We start from the raw sequence: 18,988 nt of genomic DNA on the forward strand, positions 1-18,988 counted from the left end.
ATTGAACCACATCCCCAGCCCATTTTATTTTTTATTTTCAGATGGTGTCTCAGTAAGTTACTTAGGGCCTGGCTAATTGGCTGAAGTTGACCTTGAACTTGCAATCTTCCTGCTTCAGCTTCCTGAATTGCTAGGATCACAAGTATGTGCCACCATGCCCAGCTTGGCATTTTTTTGAGTGTTGACCAGAAATTTTGTAGACTGAGGTTATGAGTTTCAGTGTAGAATACCACACAGGGGTGGCACCCATCTCATTGTGTTCTGTTGGAGGAATGTCATATCAACATGCCTTATTATCACAGTGACATTAACTTGAGATCTTGGTTAAGGTGGAGTCTGCCAGGCTTTTCCATTGTAAAGTTATTACTTTTCTCTTATTGTTTCTGTATTCTGTTCATAAGGGGAGAAGACTTGTACTTCATTTCTCTCAGGGAGGGAATATCTACATGAATGATGGATTGATTTCAGTATGGACTCATGTATATTTAGTTTATTCTTTGGATTATCATCCAGTACTACCACCATTTATTTTGTTGCCCATGAACTACTTTCTAAATTTTATTTTGCTGAGTGCTCTACTATTACCTACAGTTTGGGGCAGCATGTATTACCCACCTGTTCTGCCTTGCCCTTCTCCATGCTCACACTCTCATATTTCAAACAGACAGATTCAGTTTTGTAGCTCTGGTTAACATCAGGGCCATTTTCATCGTCACATTTTAATGTATGCACTGTGGGAGGAGAAGTCATAATACAAAACTTCTTGTCAGCAGATTGGTGAATTTACCTGAGAAATTGAAAATCAAGATTATGAAAACGTGTGACTAGGACCAGAAGCAGATTTCCAGGTAGGAAATCGAAATCATTTTCTTTCACTCCTTTGCACTTGTTTTTACAGAATGCAAATTGTAATTTTCTTAGGAGATGCAAAATCCCCAAAGGAGGGACTGTATAGGTACTGAGTTTGTGCTAGAAGTCACTTCGTGTTCATTTTTGAAAGATTCTTTCATTTAATTCCCAAACGGTGGATGTCTGAGCTTTGAAATGTGATCCAAGTGGAATTTAAAGAAGTCTACCTATATTTGCAAAATTATTCTAGGTGTGATTTTGATTCTCAACGCCTACTTGAAAAGTAATTATCAGAGTGTAATAATATTTAGTTTTATTGTGTCAGAGAAAACAGCTATTATTTATGAGATGTTTTATGTGTTTCACAGTATATTTATTAAGTATGGATTGATTCATATTTTATACTTCTCATAAACTCCCCTCGATATGATAAGGTCATAAACACTCCCTGTTAGAATAGGGAGGGTTGGGGAAGCTCACAAACACACACATATATATGTTCTCAAGTTTCGGCATATGGATGTAATAAAAACAAGCATCAGTTTGCCAGCAGCTTCCATTGTGGTAATCTGACAGGGAATAAGTTCAGAACATGAAGACAACTGCAAATCTGAAATATAAGTGGAGTTAATATTATGCAGTGATTCTTACCTCCATTAGAAGTAGAAAAGCCAGTGATCCTTCCATCTGAACTAACAGCGGGCGCAGCTCCATGGCAACACAAAGAACCTAGTCTGTCGAGGGTGTGCATACACAAATGCATTCAAAGCACGGGGTTGGGAGTGAGTGTGGGGGGAGCCCAGCCCTCCAAGTCTTGCCCACGCATTTTTATGTATTATAATCAGATCTTTGTGCCAGGAGGCTTGACAGGAGTTCATGTCAGCTGCCCTCTGGTCTCTCACATGAGCCAGCCTGGCTGCCATCACCCACCTCTCCTCTCTCCAGTGAAGAGCAAGAAAAGGCAATTCAAGAACGCAAATACAGGAAAACGCTCTTCTCCCCCTCTCTTCTCGGAATGTCAACGTGGTTTTTGCTTTTCTGTGTGTGTCTGGGGGGGCTTTGTCGGCTGCTCTCCACAGGCTTATTCCAAGAAGAGCTGTTAAACTGGCCCTTTACCTGTGAAGTATAGGGGCTGGTGAAAACTGGAGTCAGTTTTCCCTCCCTGGGAAGGGGCACCTGCATAGGTCCCTGCTGTGTTTTGAATTTTACTGAAGAGCCACGTGGCTGTGGAGTGACTGGTGAATTAAGCATTTGTGCCAACAGTTTCTGGGCCCTCTCACAACTCTCATACATCAAGGCTCTTCTCTCACTATGCATCACAGATATACCCATCTTCAGCAATCCTAGCACATCACCCCAGTAATCCTTTACTCACCCCAGCAATCCCATCATTCCATCCATCCACCCAGCAATCCCAACACACTCACCCAGCAACCCCACCACACTCACCAGCAGTCTCAGCATGCTCTGCCAGTAATCCCAGCACACTCACAGGCAATGTCATCACTTTCACCCAGTAATTCCAGCACACTCATCTCCCAATCCCAGGACACCCTACCCCAGCAATGCCACCACATTCATCTAGCTATCCCAGCACACTCACTCAGTAACCCCACCCCGTCCTTAGCTTAGTTTCTTCATCTACAAGTACCTGCATCCCTGCTTGACTATTTACATGTCTATGTTACTGTTCTGCATCTTAGAAATGATAGAATAATTCAGGAAACATTTATCTTTGCTGTGTTCCAATTTAGCTGATCCAAGAGATAAATGTACTTTTGTTTTTTTTCTCTCTTCTATTACTCTGAGAATATTCTTTGATAAGACATAAACCCCTCTTGTTTTACCCCAGAGTATGAAGTTGATTATGAATGGTTATCTCCAGTAGATTCAGGGATATTCTGTGTGATATGACTCTTTACCTTTTTCGTTTCACTCTGAATCTTTATCACGCCGAACATCACAGATGGCTCTGGTGGTGGTGGAAGAGATTATCATGCAAGGCTGAAGAGATAGACAATGTTATGTTCTGCAGGACGCTTAAACTACAGCTCACTGCTCCTTCCAGCTCATACTTTGAGCTACTTTCTAGATCACATAGGGAAATAACCCAGTCCTTCCCCATTGTTTCTGCTTGGAACATTCTCTTTGGATTTACTTTAAAAAATTATTTGCAATTAAGATTACCTGTACATATGGATAGTTTAACTCATTTACTTGTCCCAGTATTTTTTACTTAACTACTGTGTACAGGCCTGAGCTTACAAAAAAGAATCTGCCTCTAAGATCTAATTGTCTAGAAGTGAAGACCGCTCACTACAAAAAAAAAAAAAAAAAAAAAAAAGATAAGAATCCACACACAATATATATTGTGAAATGGCTATCTGAGATTCGAGAAGAATGCACTAGGCTTAGCTGTGTCATGAAAGCAGCACTCAGCTTTGCTTGAGAGGCTTGACAGAGGAGTAAATGCTTGAGCTGCATCTTGCAGGATGGGTGGGAATTTGAGAGGCAGCATTGGGAAGGGCATTGCAGGAAGCTCAAGCCCTGGCATGCAGAGCCCGAAAGACATGGAAACAGCAAGGTGCTTTTGTGACTGGTAAGTCTTCTCATGGTTGGATTACAGAGTGGGAGAAGGAGATGTGGAGGCACCAGGGGATGATCTGGAGCTCTTGGTGGGGACCAGGTCAAGCAGGGTATGCCGTGCTGGTGTATTGGACATCTCTTCTATCAACAACAAGGAGAGCTGGGTTCAAATTTGCACGTTACAAAGATCTCCCAATCAAATTTGTGAGAATGAATTACAGGAAAGCAAGCCTGGATTTGGGAGACAGGGTATACAGACAATTACAGTCATGTTCAAAAGAAAATTAAAATAAAAGCTTGGACTCATGCTATCATACTGAGAATAGTGCTTGGGAAACAGTGCTGAGTGACCTATGGAGGGAGGGAGAGGGGTCCCAGGACTGCAGCTTGGGTAGAGATGGCAGTTCCCAGGATAAGGAAGGTGAGCAGGCCTTTGAGAAGAGCAGTGACCTGTATTTTGGATTTGTTGAATTTATGGTCACGTGTATATGGAGATATATCTGGTTTTGGAATAAGACCTGAGTTTCAATTTTAGCTCTCCAGCTTCTCGCCTATATATTTCTTTATTTTATTTTATTTTTATTTTTATACTGGGAATTGAACACAAGGGCACTAGACCTCTGAGCCACATCCCCAGCCCTATTTTGTATTTTATTTAGAGACAGGGTCTCACTGAGTTGCTTAGTACCTCACTTTTGCGGAGGCTGTCTTGAAACCCTCAATCCTCCTGCCTCAGCCTCCCAAGCTGCTGGGATTACAGGCGTGTACCACTGTGCCCGCCTGGCTTGCCTGTGTATTCTTATGTAAGTGGCTTTACTTCTGAGAACTTTGGTTTCCTGGTCTGTAAAGGTGCTGGTGGTGGTAGGGGTAATAATTATAACTTACAGGCTCTTCTTGATGGGTGAAAGAGATAATGTATATAAAGCTCCTGACTGTGATTTTCAAATAAAGGGAAGTTATTATCACGATAGTATCTTCAAACAGATATCAGGACCAGGACCTGGAAAATGCAGAGCTCAGAGTCAAGGGCATGAAAGAGACGGAGTCACAAGTTAGTTGGTGTCACTGAGATGCATGCTCATTCATTCAGAATCATTTAGCAAGAGCAGACACGTATCAGTGTCTGTGCGGGAACTAGGGAAGTCAAGAGGAAAAAGATAGCTCCCAGCCACAGGAGTCTTAGAGCCTGCAGGGTAAGACAAGAGAAGACCATCAAGAGCTTTTTGAAAAAGGAGAGGATCAGCAGCAAATTAATATATCCAATTGTGTGTGTTTGTGTGTATGTGTGTGTGTGTGTGTGAGATATCACATGCATACAGAAAAGAATGTAGACAGTTTGATGAACTTTCACAGACTGAACAAACAGATCCATGAAAAATCAGAACATTATCAGCATTCCAGAACCCTTCTCCTCCCCTTTTCCAGTCACAACAGAACCCAGGGGTAACCAGCCTCCTAACTTTCATGTCTATTAGCTTTGCCTGGTTTTGCACTTCATATGTATGGAAGTATGTACTCTTTTCTCTTTGGGGTCTGACTTATTTCACTCAGTGGTGTGTTAGTGAGATCAGCGTGCACTGTGCCTAACAATCATTCATTCTCGTTACGGTACCGAACTTCTTGTATGATGTAACTTATTCGTTCCACTGTGGATGAATTTGGATTGTTCTTGGTTTTGGCTGTGACAACTAGGGCTTCCATGGATATTAGAGTACATGTCTGCTGGGTGTGGCCTATGGTGGAATTACTGGATTGGGGACATGTGTGTATTCAGCTGTAGTAGTTTCTGCCACACAGAAAGTGGTTGTGCGAGCTTATATTGCTTCCAGCAGTGCACTAACTGGTCCCCCTGGTTGTGTATTTCCATATTCTCATTTCGGTCATTGGTGGTTATTTAGAGGGATAATCTTATCGTGTTAATTCTCTTTTTTTTTTTTTTTGGTGTTTAATGACAGTGAGCCTCTTTCCATGTGTATTTTTGGCCACACACTAGATACTCTATTTTATAAAATGCCTGGTAAAGTCTTTAGTCCTCTTTTCCATTGCATTGGGCTTTCTGCCCTTTTGCAAAATCAGTATTAAGCAATGAAAATTGTTACTGAGGACCTATTAAAACTATTCTGTCACTGGACTTAGAAGAATAATAGTCACACTTCCTGCCCTCATGAAGTTTATAATTTTGGCTGTTTTTAAAAAAATATTAGCTGTGCATAGGAGGAGTGAGATGATGAACAAAGGAAGAAATAGGGACCAGAGAGCACTTTCCTATTCATGTAAGCCCATTTATACTTGCTGATGAGGGAAAGGTAGATGACATAAAGAAAAGGTCGAGCAGAATCCTGGAGTGGCCAGGCTGCTCTGAGCTCTGGAGAGGTCTGAGTGGAGCAGAAGAAGGTATTTTACTAAGAAATAGACGTAGAAAATATGCATCGAGGCAAAGTTTCCTTGAAAAGTTTGCTATTTTATTTTACTGATTTTTTTGTGAAACATAAGACAAATTCATTTGTTTGTGTAAAATGGATAATATGGATGAAATGGGTATATTTGGAATGGTATCTGCTCCTCCAGAAAAGTGTGCTGAGCAGAGCCTGTTGGAATGGTAGAGCCAGCGTGCAGAGGGCTGGACCAAAGTAGTTCAGCCTTCATAGCAGGTGGTTTTTCCCTCAGCCACTTTGAGGAGGCGATACAGGAATGGAATGAGCAATGATCCAGCGTGCATGGTTGTGGGGATGGGCATGCAAGGTGACAAATGAATTGGAAGGCTGACAAGTGAAAGGGTGAAATGGTTAACAGTGGGGTCTAGACTTTGGAGCAAAAGAAATCTGCAGGTGGAGGAAGAGGAGAGGAGGAGACGGAGAAGGGGTGCAAACTGTCAGAAGCAACGAGTTGAGAAGCTGAGCATCTCTGAGGTTGAAGAAGAACCAACACAGCGTGAAGGTGAATGGTTAGGTGATGTGATAGGATTGACTACTGTAGCCTGTCATATTAATCCAAATAATCTGAACTCCCTGTCAGGTTTTATGGAAAAATCATCAAACATTTAAGCAAATAAACTCTCATGAAGGTCACATTTCAAATTTTAGCTTCTCTGTTACATTATTAGTAAATAAATATTTTTTTATTAAGTGACGTCTTCTGAAGAAGTTCCATTAGAGCCTTTATCTCTAACATCAACCATTAGTTAGCTCAATAAGCGGTTTGGATAATGAGGGTTAATGGAAGGATCCAAATGGTCGGTTTTATGCTAGAATAAAACACTGAAAATAAAAATCTGTTGCTTTAGTAACCTCTGCTAAAACAGGTTGAGCAACTGCATTTAGAGTCCCCATTTATTCCACTCCCTGTTTTCTAGTTGTGTCTTCTTGTTGGCTATACATCTAAATACATAATAGAGAGTCTTAAAAATCTTTGGTTTAAAGTTCGTATAAAAATATCCTATTTTGTGTGACACTCTCCACTGAGGTCTAGAGAGCGAAGTTTATGTTTTCGTAACACTGGCACATACTCACTGATGAACGAAAAAGCCACCAGTAGGAAGAGTATCTATAGGAATGAACAGACTCAAAATTCAACAATTTATGTCAACATGTAGTGAAGTTACCTGGGCAATTTCCTGAAAAATGTAGATGTGGGAGTTGGGTCCTGTGGGCTGCCCTGGACTCAACTTTGAGAAGCCCACTGTGGAGCTTCACATTTTGGAAAATTGCAATGACGTGGGGCATCCCTCTGCCATCATCTTGGCCAAAAAACTGAGTAAATAAGAAGAAAGGGAAATAGAAGAGAGAGAAATGATGAGAAAATAAAGTTGAAGGTAGAAAAGAGGTAAGAAGTTAAGTCTTGAAGAATTCTCTAGACGTCTTCATTATAGAAAGTAAATTCCAATGGGGCCTTGATAGAATCACACCAATTTTAAGATGGCAAATGAAAAAACAATGTGAAGTGTGTAAGATTACATCAAAGAAAATCAAAAGGAACTCTCTGTGGAGAGGAAAACAGCCTATAAATTCAAAATTTGAGTATTAAAATTAAAACATAATCGTAAGTTTTTTCCAACAACCTTTTAAATTGTACTTTGATGAACAGTATTACTTGTATAAGTTTTGGTAATGAAACAGGACTGTTATAAACAATTTAATTGGATTTTTTTTTTGTTTTTCTTCTGAATATCAACTCATGCCAATGAATCACCAAGGCAATCTTTAATTTCCAAGACTTTTCTTCAGCTCCTGGGATTGTTGTGAAAATTATTTGAAGTCGGAGGATAGTGTCTGGCACTTAGTCAGAGATGACAGTGTAGTGGAACAGTGGTGAGCACATGCTCTGGGTGCCAGAGACGCTGGGTTCAAATTATTGCTCTGATTCTCCTTTGCTCTGCACCCTTGAGCCACTTAAATTGATTCAGATTCCTCATCTGTAAAATAAGAATAACAATGGTGTTTACCACCAGAGAATATTGTTGCTTGGAATAAATTAGTCACTGTAAAGTACCTGAAATAGTGCAAAACACATTATGGATACTCAGTAAATGTTACACTGAAGTACAACTTGTATTGTCATATTCTCCAAAGTGCTTAGACAAAACAAAATGACTATCCAAAACATGGGAGTGTATATGAATATACAGTATATACACTATATAAACATATGTACAATGTCTTTTTATATATACTATATATGTTTATATGTTTTAATATATAAATTTTATATATATAAAATTTTGTAAAGTTATAGTTCTCTTGAGCCTTATTTAGTTAAAATCATTGCACACCTACTTTTAAATGTAATAAAGTGCTTCAGGCCATTCATTGATGACTAAAACATGGCCGCTGTCCTCTTAACCACTCACACTTTGGGAAGTTATCATAGCGGCTTGTCTTCCTTGGGTAAGACTTATGCTATGTTGGAAAGTAGCCTAGAAGTTAATTAAAACTTTATTTTTAAACACAAGTGAAAGATCATCTTTGGAATACAGAAGGGGATCCTAATAATTAATCCCCTATTGATATATTACTGAGCATAGAAAATTACACAAAACAAAGGCTGGTATTTTCCCAGAGCTTCCTATAGTAAAATGATTGGATCATAGATGTACTATTAGAAATGCTGTGTATTCAAGGGATGACTCTAGTATTTACTGATTAGGGGACTATGGGCCTTTGATTCAACCTATGCCTAGTTCCTTCACTGCTGAGTTGTCAGAAAGATTAAGCAAGCTATAGTTTGTGAACATGCTTTATGTACTATAAGATGTGCATTTGTGTATTTTTATCATGATTTATATAACAGCACTTGTGGAGTTCTGAGATCCATGGCTCAGAAACGAACACTTAGAAAAACGTGCTTTTAATAAGATTACAGAGAACCTTATTATCTTCCGTAGAATTACCTCTGTCCTGATAATGATTAACTTGCTGCACAGATTAGACCAAAAGAAAAAAGAAATCCATAGCTGTCAGGTGAAACAGGGTTGGAGAGGTTAGGGCACTGACCTGCGGGCACATCGAACAACAGTGGAGGAGAAGTGGACCTGAGATTGTTCCTGCAGCTCCTCAGTTCAGTCTTCAAGCCGTTTCTCAGTGGAGAGGAAGGCGTGATGGCTTTGAAATCAGACCTGAGTTAAGATCCCCATCCTGTCTTTTACTAGCTGTTATTCATGCACGTGAGTCTCAGTTCCCTCATCTGCAAAACAGAGTTGAATCACTTGCTTGGCAAAGCATGAGCAGTGGAGATGATGCCTGTAAAGTACCTGCTCAACAAGTGGTCACATGATTTGTTCTATGGTCATACATTGTCAGAATTCAAGGTAAATTGAATCACACACCTGCTGAATAGGAATACTAACACACCTGATATTAACAAACCGTTTCACTGAGGGGGCTCTTTGTGCCAGCTTCTGGCCCAGATACCTCTCTCTCTCTCTCTCTCAGATACATCTCTCTCTCTCTCTCTCTCTCTCTCTCTCTCTCTCTCTCTCTCTCTCTCTCTCTCTCTCTCTCTTACACACACACACACACACACACACACACACACACACACTGATCTCAATGGCTCACACAGTCTGATGCTTAAGACACCTCTGCTATTCCTCCTGGACCCAGGGAGTGTAACTAACTTGACCAAGGTCACCCAGCAAGATTACAGTGAAGCAGGTTTACAGACTTGGGCTTTTATAACTCCGGATCTTTCTTCCCTTGTTACTGGATTATTCCTGCTCCTCCCTAACCAACATAGGGATGTGGGGTAGAGAATAAAAGGACTGATTGTTTCATGAGAATTTTCTTTTGAATGGGCTATTTGCTTTTGTATTTAGCCCCGTTCCTGTAGAGAATATTGGAAGAGGCCTGCACCCATCATGTAATGTCTAAGGCTGAGCTCTTTTTTCCTTTTTTTTTTTTGCAATGGAATAACTACTCTTCTTATGATGGTACCAAGCATTTAAATAGAATGATAACTGTAGAGCCCAGTCCTGGCACCATCTCCATCTCTAATCTCTGCTCCCTACTCAAGTAGCAGACTTGCACTGAGGACAGAGCCGTGGGCTTTGCCTGCTGTCTTTTTATACTTTAAACCAATAGGAGCCTGTGTTACTCAGCATTCTCATGTTTGAAACCAGCGATGCTCTATCACAGGATATGTGATTGATCCCTTTGAGCGGGCATTAAAATATTCACTCACATCTTCTCATTTACCGATTACATGCTTTTATGAACTGTGTTTTAATGAATGTAAGTATGTCACATCTGTCTTGTCATTGGTTTGTGTCCCGTGTCAGGACATGTGTACATAGAACACAGTCCCTTTAAGAACCACTAGCCATCAGCAAAAATAACCAAGAGCAGCTCAGGTTACTGCCAGGCTCCAGAGACTCTTCAGGGGGTCAGGTTGCTTATTTCTCTGGCTCCACAGCAGGGTTGTAGGAAGAGCTTTCTCTGTGCCCATGGAGGGTTTATGTGCAGATCTGTGCACATGTGACCCCTCCTTTAGCTAAGTATCCTCAGATGTGTCTTCTTCTGGGTTTATCCCAGAAAGTTTTCTTAGTTGGGCCACTTAAAGTGCTTTAAATTAATTGTGACCGTGTCCCTGGACTTGGGTTCAGGAGCCTGTCTCTTCTCCCAGGGTTTTATACTATTTCTTTGAAGACTAAAAGTGAAAAAGATATGGGAACCCATCAAAACAAACAAGTTATCTCCTATCCTGCAAGTGACAGTGTGGCAGTGCAGGGAGAAAAGGTCGTGTGAGGACACACCCTTTTCCCTGGACCCCTGCACTCAGGCCTGTCTCTGCTGGCCTTTCTTGTAGATGAATGTTTCAACTGGTTGGGCATAGCCAAGGGATCAAAGAACAAACGAGGCATAAACAGCTCCTAGAGCTCTCTAAACAAACAAACAAATAGACCAGACTCCTTAATTAGGCCTATTTTTTCAGTTGTGGAGAAGCAGTGAGATATTATAAAAGGCATCACAGTGCAAGGAAAGGAATAAAAAAACCACAGCAAGGACCATCTGGGGCCTTGTCTCAGTGATGCTGCTTAATAGCGGAGTTGCAGAATAATAGAATTTTAATAGGCAAGGTGGGTATCTGTGAGTAACTTAAAGTCTCTCATTTTACCTAGAGGGAAGGTGAGGCTTCAGAGAGGTTGGGTAACTTACCTGAAGTTACTCAGCTGTTGGAAGTAGTAGGTCTGTACCTGCTGCCCAAGTACACAGATCATTCTACTCTATAGTCACGAATCCAGTTGTCTCCAAGCCCCAATTTCCTTATCCATAAGTGGGCATTGCGCTATATAGTACACCTGCTTTATAAGGTATCACAAGGATCTGCTGAGTGTGGGTGAGAACGATTTTAAAAACTATTAAAATTTTTATTAGGATTAAATTATATATACCCAAATATACGATGAGACGGAGGTAATGTCTAATATTTTGTTAAAATTCTTCTTGTGGGAACACATGGGTCAAATCTGGGTTTTCTTTTGGAGATGTGAAATTCCTAGAGTATTTTGAGCTCTGGACTTAGAGCATTTAGCCTGAAGGTTTGACCTGCTGGCCTTATTGTTACTTTTGCTTTTGTTGTAAGGTGAAAACAATAAAATTCTCAACCTGTGTTGGAACTGTCCTGAAGATAACTTTAAGACTATAGGTGAAAGTACTTTATGAACTGAAAAACACAGAATGAAAGTGTACTGTCATTACCAAATAATGTTAAGGGCATGGACCTTTCCACACAGCACATATGGTATAAATAAGGCAGCAAACTCCAACATTATCTCACATTAGTGTCAACTAAAAACTGTATGCTACAGGTAATGACTGTTATGGACTGATGAGTCTTATTGGAGTTTACAAGTGGAAGTGTAATCATTCTTGCAATTATTGTAAAATTGATCTTTCCCTACAGACATTTACTCAGATTGGCAAGACATATGCATGGTATTCTTCATATTCATAGGACATTATTTTCTGTAATAATATAGAAGGTGGAGATTTAAATGTTATTTTTATGGCTCTCAGTTATACCATTTGCACTAATATTATATGTCCAGCTTATCTCATTTGGTTATTATAGACTAAATAATTGTGGGCTATAATTAATATTATCATTCAACAGATGGGAGGTCAAATGATTTTCTCTACCCTCACAGAATACAGATGATGGAGCTGAGATTTGAAGCACAGAGCTGAGATTTGGCTCCCAGTCCTGTGCATTTGCCACTGCAGTCTTTCTGTTTTGTGTTGGAGTTTGTTTATTTCATTGGTGCAGTCATTCATTCAGCATGGATACTCTGTTGCATAGGGAGATATTTAGCTGGACTGTTTCAACTTGCAATGAACTTGTAGTTTTTGAGGACATACAGAGCAAGATAGGAGATGGACTGTACTAACTGTGTAAAGGTACAGTGTCAGAGGAGCTCACGGAAGGAAGGAACTCCCTGTGGAACTTTGTCATATGATCTACTCATACTTTTGGGACTGAATTTCTTGGATGAAACAGCTTGTTCCATTGATACGAAGAAGTCCTTTCTGCTACTGTTAGAGTTAATTTGCATAGGGAGCAAAAACTACAGTCACATTTTAAGGATGTTAAAAAGAAAAAGCCCAGAATTATGCCGTAATCCTGAGACTAAAAGGGAAACTGATCTTGCAGTCTAAATATGATTTATCTGCACTTGGCTGGGTATGAGTAAACTAGGGACACACTTTCCCAGTTTTTTTAAATATAGTTAGAACTTTAAAAGATTTATTATCATGATATTCTATTAGTGACATAGGAGATGAATTTAAATATGGCTTCTAGAAAGCCTGATGTTGTAAAAAAGAGGCTTTTGTTTTGTTTTGTAATTTTGTCTTTTTGCAATATAGCAAAAATATACCCTCACCCTTACCCCTAATCCTGTCCAGATAATTAAATATATGGTTTTAAATTTAGTGCCTATGTGATTCTGTTTTTTCCTGTTTCAAAAGATAAAAGCAATTGCTTTGTAAAATATATTTTGGCATTTCTCAATTTAAAGCAGTGCTTTGTTTAACCCCTTCATTGTAGCAGATAATGCAGGAAATGATCTCAGGGACTTAAATAACCTTAATGATAGCATAATTTCTAAATCAGGGTAGGGAAGTTCTATTTGAACAAGCATAAAACAAATGTTTTGCTGCTGTTAAATTTAACATGCATGAAACTACTAGAAACAACAGTGACAAAACAATAAAACAAACAAAAAACGAAACAAAATAAAAACCTCAGGAATGCTGATGGAAATAACTTCTTATGGAACTCAATCTGTGATCTCTGCTTTGATAGTTAATATGTCTGCAATTTGAAGTAGTGTCTGCATTGGAGACTGTCACTATTTAAATTTGTCTGAGAATTCTCAATTTAGATTTGATCAGCATAGACCACCATGACGGAAAGCTGCCAATTTATGGAGTAGGGTGAAACCTCATTATTCCTGGGTGCCTTGGCTAATGTTGAGCTATTTAAAAAACACAAGCTGCTATAAAATCAGTGAAACCTTGTTGGTTTCTGTGTCAGTTAATATGTAGTATATTTTTTTCCCTTTGGAAAGAGGAATAGGTCTCATCTTTTTGATTTTTCCCCTTTCTTAAATTTTTCTTTTTTATTCATTTAAAAAAATGAAATTTTAAGAAATGAAATAGGCTCTGTATTTAATTTGCTTTGCGATCTCACATTCTGTGTCAGGAACTAATGGTCGAGTTGTTAGGGATTGGGAACTGTAATATTCATGAGTACCATAATGGAATTGTATGCTTCTTCAAAGTTACTTTAGTATTTTTCATCTAGGGGGCGCCAGCCATCATTTCCGGTTAGATTCTTGGAAGTAGGCCACATACTGTTGACACATATGCACAGGAGAGAAACATGAACGCTTTGTGAAATCTTCATACTAAAAATAATTTTCACCTGTATTTATAGCAGTGTTTTCAAACTTGAGGAAAGAGACAGAGAACCTACCAGCACAGGGGGAAAAAAAAAGTCTTATTCACTGTGGCTGGAGAGCTACCTTTCAGAATGAAGGCCTGAATAATCTCCTGGAGAGTTACAGGAATGTTGCTAAGAGATTTTTGCCAGTTGTGTAGGAGGGTAGTTAATAACATTAAGTGCTGAAATAAACGATCGTGGAGAAATATCCTATGGCTGATAGTTAACTGGGAAAAAATGAGAATCTGTCCATCATTAGGAAAGGTTTGTAATGAAGCCTAACAAGTAGGGCCCTGCAAGCAGGAAGCGTTCAGGTTCTCAGGCAGAATTTTGGGTGCTGTAACAGCCAGTTGCTTTCATTGTTCATGGAGCCGGTGCATTTGCTTAAAGGAAACTGGGAAGAGAATATTTTTAGATATTCAAATAGAAAAATGTGCCAAAATCCAGCCTTTTCTGATCTGAAAGTTCTGTGAAGGACCTGCTTTGCAGGGTAGCTATGCATATGTTTTGAGTGGGAGGAAAATGAGAACAGATGACTTGAAAACTATTAAAATGGTTACACATGTAAAAAGTTAATTTCTTCCTCATAAAATTAAAAAATCCGAGAACCCAAGATTGCAGTCTGAGTTAACATCTTACTGGTTCAATTAAAATATTTGCCCATAATAAACTTCACTGATATTTTTTTGTTCATTCACTCACTTGTTTGTCAAACAATAACAGTGTCTGCCATGTATGAGATTCTATATGTAGTGTAGTACACACGATCATTATTCCTATAAATGATCTAACCACTTCAGGAAAAATATAACTGTATATACAGTGAACAAAATGTCAGTTTCTTTGGGGAAACATAATTAAGCTTTAGTCTGCTCAAAAACACGTTTTAAAAAGATATAGATGCAGAATTGCAATTCGTGTTAGTTTTCTAACTTTTATTTGGAAAACAACTAAGGCTATATTTCTTTGGACTGATTCTGTATTGATGTGTGGGCACCATGTGTTAAAAAGAGGAATCGTTATCTGAAGATTATGTGGCATTTTATAAGATGGTTGATGATACTGTTTAGTGCTTATTAAGTTGAGCTAAAATTTACTAAATAACTTGTAATTGGGGGAGCTTATTTAAACCAGCTATTTGTGGTTATGTCTGTTGAGGAGCTTAAACTTCAACTCTCTCCAGCCACTTAACTGCAGCACATTGACTTCAGGTCTCTTGTAAGAAAGTCTAAATGTAGGCTGTTGAATAATCCCTTTGAGGGCCCTGTAGCTATTTTTATGCCTGGATATGCGTCACCAGTGGGTATTTTCTCTGGTGACTCGCTTACATCAGGTCTCCTACCATACATTCTATCAGTGAGTGACTTATGATTGATGGGAACCACGGCTGTTGTTTAGCTTTATCTGTGACCTCAGCGAATGGACAACAGGAATTTCCAGGCTGTTAAATTCCCTGAATGCTTGAAGACAGGGGCCCACGGTGTTGATCAAGGCAGGTAGCAAGTGATATTATTCACTAGCGATGACGGGGGAGGGACAGGAGAGGAAAGGGGAGGGAGAAGGAGGGGAAGGGAGGGGGAATTCCTTTTGTGAACAGTGCAATTCTGGCTCAGCTTGTTCCTTGTCTGTGGCTGTGTGTGGGGAAAGATGCATTTCCGGGACCTGAGAAAGTAGATAGGGTAGTCAGAACCATGCTTTGGGCAGCGTGGAGTAACTCCAAGGTGTGGGCTGCAGAAGCTTTAATTAGTTAAGATCTTGTTTTTCAAAGGAGCTCGATTGATCCATGAGCAACTGAACTATTATGAGCATGTTTAAGAGTAGGGGTTTTAAATTTAAAGGTTCAGCGTTCATAGTTATAGATAGGAATTCAGTGTTGTGTTGAATCTAGCTATGCTAGGGTATCTATCTGGAGTTAATTTTTTCCCTAAGTTAACCTGTACCTTACTCTAACAGTGCATTTGATTCTATGTGTGGAAATAAATTAAGTCTCTAATGCACAAGAATGTTTTCCTTTTTCTTTCCCTTACCTCTTTCTTACAAGTGCATAAGATTCTTGACCTCTCAGGAGATCAACAGCATTTTAGCAGTGATGTTCCTTTCTCCCAAACTTTTCCCTTAGTCTGAGTTTCCACCTCCTCCTCTGTATCTTTCCCTGGTGCTATTTTGCTTGCAAAAGTAATTCTTGACATCCTGCTGAGTTAAGGCAGACAAGGTTCCCTGCAGATGGGATGAGGTGCCCATGTCAATCTAGGGACTGGGTTGCCTGTGTCTACAGGCTATCTTTTCAGTGATTTTTTTTTTAATGACAATTACACAAAATTAAAACACTCCTTTTAGTGTAATGCAATTACAACATTTACTCACTTAGGCAAAATTGGTTTTCTGATCTTTTAAGACTGTTTTCATTATGAAAAAAGCATTTATTGATTTTGCTTGGCAATTTTATCCCCCCACCCCAAACAAGGGCATATCCTTTTAATGTAGCATATAACCAAGATTAATTTCCACCATAGCTATTTTCTTAATGGTTTGCCTACTAGGTTCCAAATTATAAGATTATCCCAGAGTCTAGTACCTTTAAACAGATGTGAGGGGTGAAAACCCCTTGTGAGAAATCTCTTTTATTCCTATCTGTTTTTCCATGTACAGTGCTATTAAGTGGACGTGGGCATTCATGACTATTTTTATAGCTTCATATCAAATGAGCTCATTTAATGGTAAAAACCTATGCCCTGTCAAGTCATATTGTTTCAATTTTAGACATTTAACATGAAGATGACTGAGAAAGTAAAATGAGTGTCACTGTAAACCTCCCCTACAAGAAAACTTGTCATTCTATTTGAAACTTGCTTCTTGAATAAGCAGGATGACTCATGACAATCAACTTATAATTTGAAATTTGTGAAACATTGAAATCCAGAGCTCTGTGAGTTTTGAGTCATTAATAGTTGAATGAATTAAGCCTTTATAAGGCATCCACTTAGAATGAAATCATCAAAATATGGGTGCAATCCATTGTTTATGTTTATTTCATTGGACCATGTGTGCCCAAGGCACCATTGGTGACTGACTTTGCTTCCCAAAGAGTAACATCATGTGAAAGATACATTTGGGGGTTAGCTCAGCTGCCTCCATTCTACTTTGCCCTACATTGTGAGAGATATTATTAGGAGCTATAAAATTCTCCTTTTCTTTAAAATGTATGTATGGGCTTATGTGGAGGAGTTTGAGGGCAGAACCAAACTCCAAGGAGGGTTATGTATTCTTCATCAGAAATATATTTCACAGAAGATTATAGTTTGTGTGGGAGGCAAATAGCTACTTGTCTGTTGATTGCATTGTGCTTATTCCATGTAAGAGCTACTTGAGTTTAGGCAGGATAACCTCATTTTGATAATCTGATGACTGCTTCTGCTTGGAGAAGAGAATATAATTCCAAGGCTGTGAGCTGGTGGGCAACAGTCGTTGTTCTCTCTTTGGCAGAACTTAGCATGGAATCTGCTTTGGTATTTTTATAACTATATATGCAAATCTTTTCACCCAAACCTCCCTCCCCACCCATTTTCTCTCTCCATGTGTGGAGCTCTTTGTGATCTTCAAGACTGTGAAACTCCAAAGGTGTAAGATCTAATGATATCAGTGTATGATGATGTGTAAACTTAAGTCAGGGCAGAATGTTGGCTTGAAGTGAAGCCTTTTTGCTAAAGCAGATCCTGCACTGAGAGCAGATTCCACTGTGTACTTGGTTTCTATGGAGACACTTTTATTACCTATGGATGAGTGTAGTATGAGTGATTGATATATCAACATGGCTCAGAGCAGCTGATGGAGTTTCCTGGTTAATATGTGATCCTTGGCTGGGGGTTTTGCTCAGGAGCAGAGCTCATCATAGATGCCCTGGTTTCCATCCCAGCACACATAATGCATGTGTACACACACACTCACACACACACACACACACACACACACAGAGAGAGAGAGAGAGAGAGAGAGAGAGAGAGAGAGAGTTCTTTTCACTAAATTCTCATTTCTTATAGGGACTGATGAGAGTGATGCAAACATCTAAAACCATCCTGAAACATAGAGATAATATGACACTTCATTTTACTTTCTTTATAGGCATATTACCCCAGCACAGCAAAAAGAAGAAAAAAAAACAAAAAAAAACAGGAGGCCTCACAATTCCCTACAATTAGGATGATAACCAACTGACAGCATTAGAACAATTGAATGATCCACTTATAAAACTTGTTCTGGGAAGGTCTAAAATATTTTGTTTGGCAATGATTCTTTACTTATTACCTGTGTTCTAAGCCAGCGATTTGAGTTTTAAGATGCTTTATAGTTCACTGTGGTCACTATGAGGTTGAGGAATTGAGGCCTAATAAACAGATGGGCTTTATATTGGAGACTGCACATTGTATTGACAGCAGCTAAGGACAAGCTCTGCTCACTGGTGCTTATCTGCTGGCGCTTAGGAGCTGAAAGGCTCTGACCTCATATGTCTGATGTCGGGAGTGAGCTTGGTCACTCAGGGCAGAGTCCTCCTACCGCCCTGATAATGGTGAAATGCTCTGATAATTCGTTAGGGCGATGTCTGCGACTCTCTGTTGTCTGAATCCTCCTGTGACAGTGGCCCTCAGTGACTGATGTGCAGACCCACTGAGAGGTACTTGGATTCGTACAACAGGATGTCATCATTTGAGCCAGCAGGGCTAGAAGCTCATGCTGAGTGGTGGCTCCGAGGAAGCCTTTCACAGAGCAGGCGACTGGGAGCTCAGGGAGAGACACAAATCACTGGGTAGATAATAGTGCATAGAGATGAATATATTTTTAGTGGAAATATTTTATTCTACTCTTTTCACTTGAAAGAAGAGAAATTTTCTATAAGAGAAAGGACTCTGTGTGTCTAAGTACCCTGAGAGCTGAAAGCAGAATGAAACTTGGGCCCGAGGATTTTTACCAAAGTTGTTCTTCTCTTTTCACTTAAGTTAGATGACATCTTCTAGCTGCCTCAAAGCTACAGGAAGGACAGAATTATTCTCTAATAACATGGGTATGGAATTCTTGCTGTCTCAAAGCAGGTTGCTGTGATTATCTGCACTAATTTTGGAAT

The 18,988-nt window shown here is 39.5% G+C and overlaps 1 protein-coding gene across 33 annotated transcripts in view; it reads left to right on the forward strand.

The window, feature by feature from the left end:
- Positions 1–18,988, forward strand: part of Hivep2 (HIVEP zinc finger 2) — a 182,948-nt gene that overhangs the window by 40,587 nt on the left and 123,373 nt on the right. For 21 of the 33 annotated variants that reach the window (XM_078018996.1, XM_078019015.1, XM_078018997.1 and 18 more), the window contains exon 2: positions 774–848. The exons of 10 other annotated variants lie outside the window; for them this stretch is intronic. The gene's annotated coding sequence lies outside the window, so the exon portion shown is untranslated. Of the gene's footprint in view, positions 1–49; positions 143–773; positions 849–18,988 lie in introns of those variants that run through there. 2 more of the 33 variants (XM_078018999.1, XM_078019019.1) reach the window with 1 other exon arrangement.

The sequence above is a fragment of the Ictidomys tridecemlineatus genome, chromosome 8, assembly GCF_052094955.1.
Source record: "Ictidomys tridecemlineatus isolate mIctTri1 chromosome 8, mIctTri1.hap1, whole genome shotgun sequence".
NCBI lineage: Eukaryota > Metazoa > Chordata > Mammalia > Rodentia > Sciuridae > Ictidomys > Ictidomys tridecemlineatus.